The 7,947-nt window shown below is 34.2% G+C and overlaps 1 pseudogene; it reads right to left on the bottom strand.

The window, feature by feature from the left end:
* Nucleotides 1–4,273: 4,273 nt before the first annotated feature.
* The window catches only part of LOC111386583, an 11,783-nt pseudogene continuing 8,109 nt past the window's right edge, over nt 4,274–7,947 (bottom strand).

Raw genomic sequence — 7,947 nt, 5'->3', positions numbered from 1 at the left:
TTAATGTTTGCGCATCATTAGGACAATAAGTTGCTTATTCGTGATGTTGAAAAACTCACGATATGTAGAGTACTATTATTGGGGAACAAGGGCAATAAATGTTAGGAATAATATTTATGGTGTGTGCGATAATATGTAATAATTCTAAATGTCAATGCATATTTGTCATATGAATTCGGACTAGAAATAAGATTATCTCATTGTAAACATAAGTTTATTATATCTTACAAAAGAATAATAAATAAAAGTGGAATTATTGATCGTCGCAATTGCATGAATTAAGATAATTATTACTGGTTGAGAATTAGAACTAAGAATTGATTAATGGCGTAAAAAATCCAATACGTTCACACACTTGATTTTTTTAGAACCAATTTTCATTGATTTCATAAGTTTTAGTTATAAAATTTAGTTAGTTATTCATCAATGCTCTTTCGTTACAAACACGAATTTAAATATATCAAATATACTAGAATTAATCCTTATTTCCTATGCGACGACAACTCTTTCATCACAATTATTACTTGTACAACGAACCCTACGCTTGTGGAATTTTGACGAACAGTGTAGCTGAAAGACGAAACAGGATTCTTAAGGATATGGTAAGGAGTATGATTAGTCATTCCAACTTACCAAAGTTACTATGGGGTGAGGCATTAAAGACCGTAACTTATATTCTGAACAAAGTACCAACTAAGGCTGCTCCTAAAACACCTTATGAGCTTTGGACAGACAAAAAGTCTAGTCTAAAGCATTTTCACATTTGGGAATGTCCAGTTGAGGCTAGGCTTTATAGACCATATGAAAAGAAATTGGACTTCAAAACTGTGAGCAGCTACTTTATTGGTTATTCTAATAGATCTGAGGGCTATAAATTTTATTATCCCACACCTAAGTCAATTTTTGAAAAGGAAACTGCAATAATTTTTTAGGATGTTCAGTTTGGGGGAGAAATAAGGTTAGAGACATTGTTTTTGAGGAAGACGTTGAAGAATGATCGAGTTCGATACCTACTATTGCTTTTAACAATGTACAGGTTTCCATACCTATCATTGATCAAGAAGCATATCTAGAATCTCAATAAGATAATGTTGAAGAACCTCCCATCCAAAATAAGATAATTGTTCCAAAAGTACAAACTCAATAACCTCAAGAACCAATACTATTAAGGAGATCCACAAGAGAGAGGAAAAATGCTATTTCAAATGATATTATAATATTTCTCCAAGAACATGAGGAAAATAATGGAATAGTAGAAGATGATCCAATACATTTCCATCAGGCCATACAGGGTTCTAACCCTCAAAAGTGGATTGATGCCATGAATGAGGAGTATAAGTCTATGCAAGACAATAAGGTTTGGGATCTTATCCCGTTACTCGAATGTGTGAAGCCCATTGGTTACAAATGAATTTTTAAAACCAAAAGGAACTAAAAAGGTAATGTGGAAAGATATAAGGCACGTCTTGTAGTTGAGGGCTTTATCCAAAAGAAAGGCATCGACTTTAAAGAGACTTTCTCTGCAGTTTCAATGAAAGACTCTTTCAGTACAATTATGGTACTTGTTGTGCACTTTGACCTTGAGTTACATCAAATGGATGTTAAGATGGCTTTTCTCAATGGCGACATTGATGAAACGATCTATATGGTGCAACCAGAAAATTTTGTGTCAAGAGACCCGAATAATATGGTTTGCAAATTAAATAAATCCATCTATGGGCTCAAGCAAGCTTCCCGTCAATGTTGCCACAAATTTTATCAAGTAATTATCTCATTTGGTTTTGAGATGAATGTCGTTGATGATTGTATATATCATAAGTTCAGTGAAAGTAAGTATATTTTTCTGGTTTTGTATGTTGATGACATACTACTTGCAGCTAACGATATAGACATGTTGCATGAAATTAAGAGATTTTTATCTTAGAATTTTGAGATGAAAAATCTTGGTGATGCCTCTTTTGTATTAGGAATTTAGATACATCGGGATCGTTTTTCGAGGTATTCTTGGATTCTCACAAAAGAGATATATCGATAAAGTACTTAAGAGATTTGACATGCAAGACTGTAAACCAGGTGACACCCCTGTCGTTAAGGGAGATAAATTTAGTCTCAAATAGTGCCCGCAAAATGACCTTGAAGCTAAGGAAATGTATAAAATTCATTATGCATCAGCTATTGGGAGTCTAATGCACGCTCAAGTTTGTACATGTCCAGATATAACATTCATTGTTGGAATGCTATGCAGATATTTAAGCAACCTTGAGATGGATCATTGGAAGGCATCCAAAAGGGTTATGAGGTATTTAAAGATGACACATGCTCACATATAACAAATCGGATCGGTTAGAGGTCATAGGGTACTCTGATTCTCATTTTGTTGGATGCCAAGATAGTAAGAGATCCACATCAGGCTATATCTATTTACTAGTTGAAGGAGTTATTTCCCGAAATAGTGCCAAGTAGACACTCATAGCTTCTTTTCTCATGGCAGCACAGTTTGTAACATGCTATGAGGTATCTAACCATGGAATATGGTTGTAAAATTTTTGTCATTGGGCTGTGCATTCTGAATGGAATAGAAAGACCGCTAAAGTTATATTGTGATAATAACTCGATAGTTTTATATTCAAACAACAACATGAGCTCATCTAACTCAAAACACATTGACATTAAGTTCTTGATTGTGAATGAAAGAGTACAGAGTTGACAGATTTCTATAGAGCACATTGGGACAAACTCCATGATTGCGGATACGTTTATTAAGGGATTGCCACCCAAGGTCTTTTATGAGCACACTACTCGTATGGGTGTTGCATTTCTTGAGGATGTCATATTTTAGTGGGAGTCTGTATTCTCGTTGCTTTATATTCATTTTTTTGAACACATTTATGTATTTGGATATTTTCTGTACAGAAATAAAGTTTTTAGTTCATTCCACTCTATTCTTATGTTCAGTATTGATCTCACTTAAAAAATAAGGTTGGACAAGTTGAAAATAAACATGTTTGGATCACATAGCATGTAATTTCCATGCTGCACTCCCATGATTGATATATGTCATTTGATTGTATGGGTGTACGTAACCATTGATGAATTTAGTCACGTTAAGTGTGACTAAAATCACTTTCATTCTACAACAATATAACTAATGGACGAGATTATTTGAAAATACACTTAAAAATGATAGCATAATTTTGAGTCATAAAGTTTTGTACATTTGTAATATTACATGTATGGCCTGGTGGGAGATAGTTGGAAGAAATTCCAACATTTGGGCCACACACGTACATATATTAAAATTTGTGGTGCTACTTTTGAAGTTTAGTCGATAAAGTGATTCACTGAGTTTATTTTTGGATTAATGGGTATTAAATGTTATGTGAATAAAGTGTAGAGATCGGAGAATGTTATTAAAATTGATGAGGGGCCAATTTGAAATAATACAAAATTAATAACTGCCAATTGTAGTTAATTAATATGGGGTCATGGTCCTTAATTGTACGTTAATTTTTTGTAGTTCTCTGCATCTCCATCAACAGAGAAAAAAATTCAAGATCACGTAACAATTGAAAGATCAAAACCCAATCAAAGCACCGAAATTCATGGATCAAGGTAAGCTTCCAATTTAATCTTCTGTTTAATTTCAACATGGAGCATTTATGAAAATTTTGTGAAAGGATTTATAAAAGTTTGATTCCATTCAATTTCCTACAAAAATTTCACGACATAAAAAAATCAAAGGAAAATGCTTTAACCTCAAATTGTACACAGTTTTACGAGTAACACGGAAAAAACAATACTCACCGTTGATCTAAGCTATAGTGTAGACATGCAAAACGTTAGGTGCTTCAAAAAGATATCTATCTTATACAGATCCATTAATGGGTTTTCTAAAGGTAAGAATCATAGAGTAAACTGGTAATGTCAGATATATGTTGACACACAATCCACAAAAGTTGTGAAACTCTATCCAATCTAATAGCTCAGCTGTCTCTGACTCTCTGTTTTAAAAACTATTTTACAAAATGCCAACAATCTGTTGGCTGTGATGATCAAGAATCTGAATGTAAAATTCCATCCATCAATGTATTTAAAACCAATGAAGGATTGCTGAAGAAAGCATGAATAATTAGGTCACCTTTGAACTTCTCACCTCATAGTCGGCCTTCTGCAGTTTGCCAGTGCATCGGTGAAAAGTAAATATAATTTACTTTTAATTCAATCTGAAAAGTCTGCATTCTTTAGCTCAAAATTGTTTATCTTGGTGAAATCATCAATACTTTCTACTACGGTTGCGGATAGAAATGGGATGAGCTTCTGTGTTAAATACTCATCCAACGGAATAACATTAGTGTCTCCAAGTAGTAAATATAAATATTTTATAGTTTCACCCAAAAAAAGGTCTACATCTTGTCTCGTCGTTGTGGAGAAAGTGTTGTACCATCATCCAGTGAACTATAACCTCCAAAATCAACCTCTGTGAACTTCTCAAACGCCTCAAAGATTTCCCAACCCCACTTACGATATCTGTAGGTAATTGCAAGATTCGAAACAGTTGAAAAACATTGAGAAGCCAAATGCATATGGACAAATCATTTTTTAAATAAAATGGTGAAATTTTACAGAAGACGTGGCTTTTCAGTTCAAGGATAATGTATTGTTTTAAAAGAAAAAAAGATGAGGGGACTTCAATATTCTTTTTGAAGTAAATGTTGTAAGTTTAACAGTTGAGAAGTTCAATATATATCAAAGGTATTAGCAAAATATCATACAACTAATTTTAGGAAATACTCGCAGGAGGGCCGGTTAACCTAAATGATAAAATATACTAGGACGTACTGGATCTTCTGTAATGTGGAACAAGATGAACAATGATTCAACAGTTTCAGGACGCAAAAGATTGTGATAGCCACCAAGTTTTATAATTATGTCTTTAGCATATTTAGAATCCTCGTTTCCACCGACAGGCCAACTATCACTTTCTCCCTGTTAAGGAGTAAAATCAAATAATTTAGGCAACAAATTATTAGCATAACAAGAATAGATGAATAACTAAGATAATGATTCATGACACATCCATCGCCCTCTTTTCATACTGATGCTTACCTATTTGATCTTTAAAGTCATGTACAAATATGTCAAATTTTACTATCCATTGGCATAAACTTTGTCGAAATTGTATGTAGTATAGGCGATGACAAAAATCTCACCTCCACGTTGTAATATACTATTTCTGGAGCAAGACCAGTAGATGTTACTGAATACATCTCAAAACATGCTCTAGCAGATCTTCTGCAAGCTTCAAATTTTCAAGATCTTCAAATGAGAGCAAGTTTTTTTCATAGTCTTCTTCGTTGTAATGCCATTTGTTGCACCAAGAGCAAGAGTCCCAGGTAGAAAACACACCTATACAGGAGAATCACGAACCACAAACAAAAGTAAAACCCCGGATATTGAAAGCATGCAACTTGTGCTCCTCTTTTGGCATAAGTGAGAGTGAAAGTAAGAAATGCACGTTTCTTTTTATTCAAAAGCATCAATAACTAAACAAATATACGGAAACATTGAGCTTTGCTTTCTAGTAGTCAGAAAGATGCGAGTATAATTCATGACACCAAAGTGTTATGGAAAAAAATGAAACATAGATAATATGACATACCAAGTGATCCATTTTGGGACTGAAAGAACCTTGAGGTCCATGAGGCAATTCTCCCACAAAAACCAATCTGTTGGGCACAAAGTTCCTTACAAAAAGGTGATTCACTCCTTTAAATGATTCCTCATACGTACTGTGAAAGCATGTCCAATTACTTCCTTGATTCTAAAGCCAGACTTTAATGGAGTAATTGTCACCACGAGATCCAAGTCTAATGTTCTCTCCACTAAAACTCATCAGTGTCAGGGCTACAATCATGACAAGTAAAATCCTGAAAATAACCTTTGACATATTGACATGAGCAAAGAAATTTATGTCCTTTTCAGACACTTGTGAACGGATTCTCAAGAGCAACGGTGATGAAGATAAAAGAGTAAAATGAGGGGTATTAAAATATGCTTTGATATGATAGCAGAAACTGATCAATAGATACAAGGGGGATAGATAAAATGAAATGTCAAAAAAGGATTTAGTAATCAACCCAAATTTATTTGAGAAGGGCTTTCTACATTTGCATTCGTGTTTCTCCCCACNAAAATGTATATCCCTTAGTCATATGTAGCTTGCCTCGACATATGGTTTCTCTTGTTTGTAAATTATTTTTTTTTCAATTCAAAAGTTTCAACAGTCTGAAACAAAGGCTTAATAACACTACTAGGTACAGAACCCTCATATAAGCTGAAGGTATAATAATAGAAATTCTCAATGCATGCTATTTCAAAAGATATGATGGAGAGCCTAATTGTTCAAGCTAATTTTGTGCGCATAGTTGTTGGAAAGATGAAAAAGAAATATTTTTCTTACCTTAAGTATATAGGCACCAGTCGCTCCACCTTTGGCAGGGATTTCAAGTTTTCCAAGACCTTCATAGATTCCATACTATAATTTGGATCACCAGTTAGAAAACTGAGATAATTGAATTCAAGCTATAAAGTAGAATCTTTAGAAGTACTACTCAGGCCTTTAGGAGCAGGATGGGCGAGCGGTTACGTAGAACCACATCACTGAAGGGAATGGCAGAAGGACTTGATATAAAAGCAATTAGCAAATGATTGGCCAATTTCCTTTCATTTTCCAGCTAGACAACTGGTTTGGTTCCATTTTGTGAAGCATTACTACCTTTTTCCACTGCCACTTAAATGATAAGCACTTAAAAGACCCCTCACAACGCGTATGGTAGTTTCAAACAAATTTACTTGGCCTTTTCCTTCAATCCTTGGGAAGATTTTTTTCAATCCATGCGCCAGCTTCATGAACTAGTTCTTCTACTCCCATTATCGTGGCAGTGTCAAGAGCATCAATAATGGTGGCTCTTAGACCCGCTAACCCGTTAACTCCTTTCTGACTCAGTGGCATAAGTTCATCATAACTCATTGCATGGTTTTTATAGCCAGACCATGCATGGATAAAGGCTTCTTTCACTCTTTATTGCCTGGCCTTCCAGTCGGGTCCCACATTTAAATTACCGAAGTTATTAATTGATCTATTCCTACTAGTGATTTAATCTGGTGTTAACATTGGAGAAAATCTAGGCAGCTTTCTCCAAAGTCTTCCTAATCTACTGCTTCTATCTGTAATGAGCCTTTTTCCTCCCCAATCCCCGACATTTTTAGCTGTGCCATCAATAGAAGGATGAATGGAGCTCATTCGTGTTAGCATGAGAAACGCTAAACCACAAAATTAGTAACATGAGAAACTTTCCCATGGTGGATTTGACACATTCATGCTTGAGATTACTAGTTAACATATTCTGAGTAATGACTTGGAGAATGAAAAAGAAATATCAGGAGAAATTGATTTAGCAAAATATAGCATCAGAAGTTGCAAATAGAATAACTCTAAGAAACCTCATCAAATACTTACTTCTTAGTTCCCAGACTACTTGCACTTATGGTACTACAAGTGTATGCAATACATTTATACTGTCAATTTCTCTATTCAGTATTTGCATAAATTTAAAAGTTTGAGACCCAAAAGTCATTTAAAAGCACCTAAAAAATCTTGTGATCTTTAGTTCTAAGGAGACATGTCTGCATCTCCACTTGAGATGAATTTTGATGAACATTGTTACTGCATTCATATATTTTGTAAATTAATCAGTATTAAAGCAATATTTTGCATTATGGCAGCGAGTCTCGGATTACACAGATACTGTGTCATGAAGATGTAAATCATTTTAAATCTTTCTCAAGCTAAAATATATAAGAAAGTGAATCGCTTTCAACTCGATCCAAAAAAAATAAAATACAAGGAGTAACCAAATCAGATGCTCAATGATAAGTGTGTTTTTG

Source organism: Olea europaea, unplaced genomic scaffold (assembly GCF_002742605.1).
Source record: "Olea europaea var. sylvestris unplaced genomic scaffold, O_europaea_v1 scaffold363, whole genome shotgun sequence".
Classification (NCBI taxonomy): domain Eukaryota; kingdom Viridiplantae; phylum Streptophyta; class Magnoliopsida; order Lamiales; family Oleaceae; genus Olea; species Olea europaea.
This window is presented reverse-complemented; position numbering and strand designations above follow the sequence as displayed.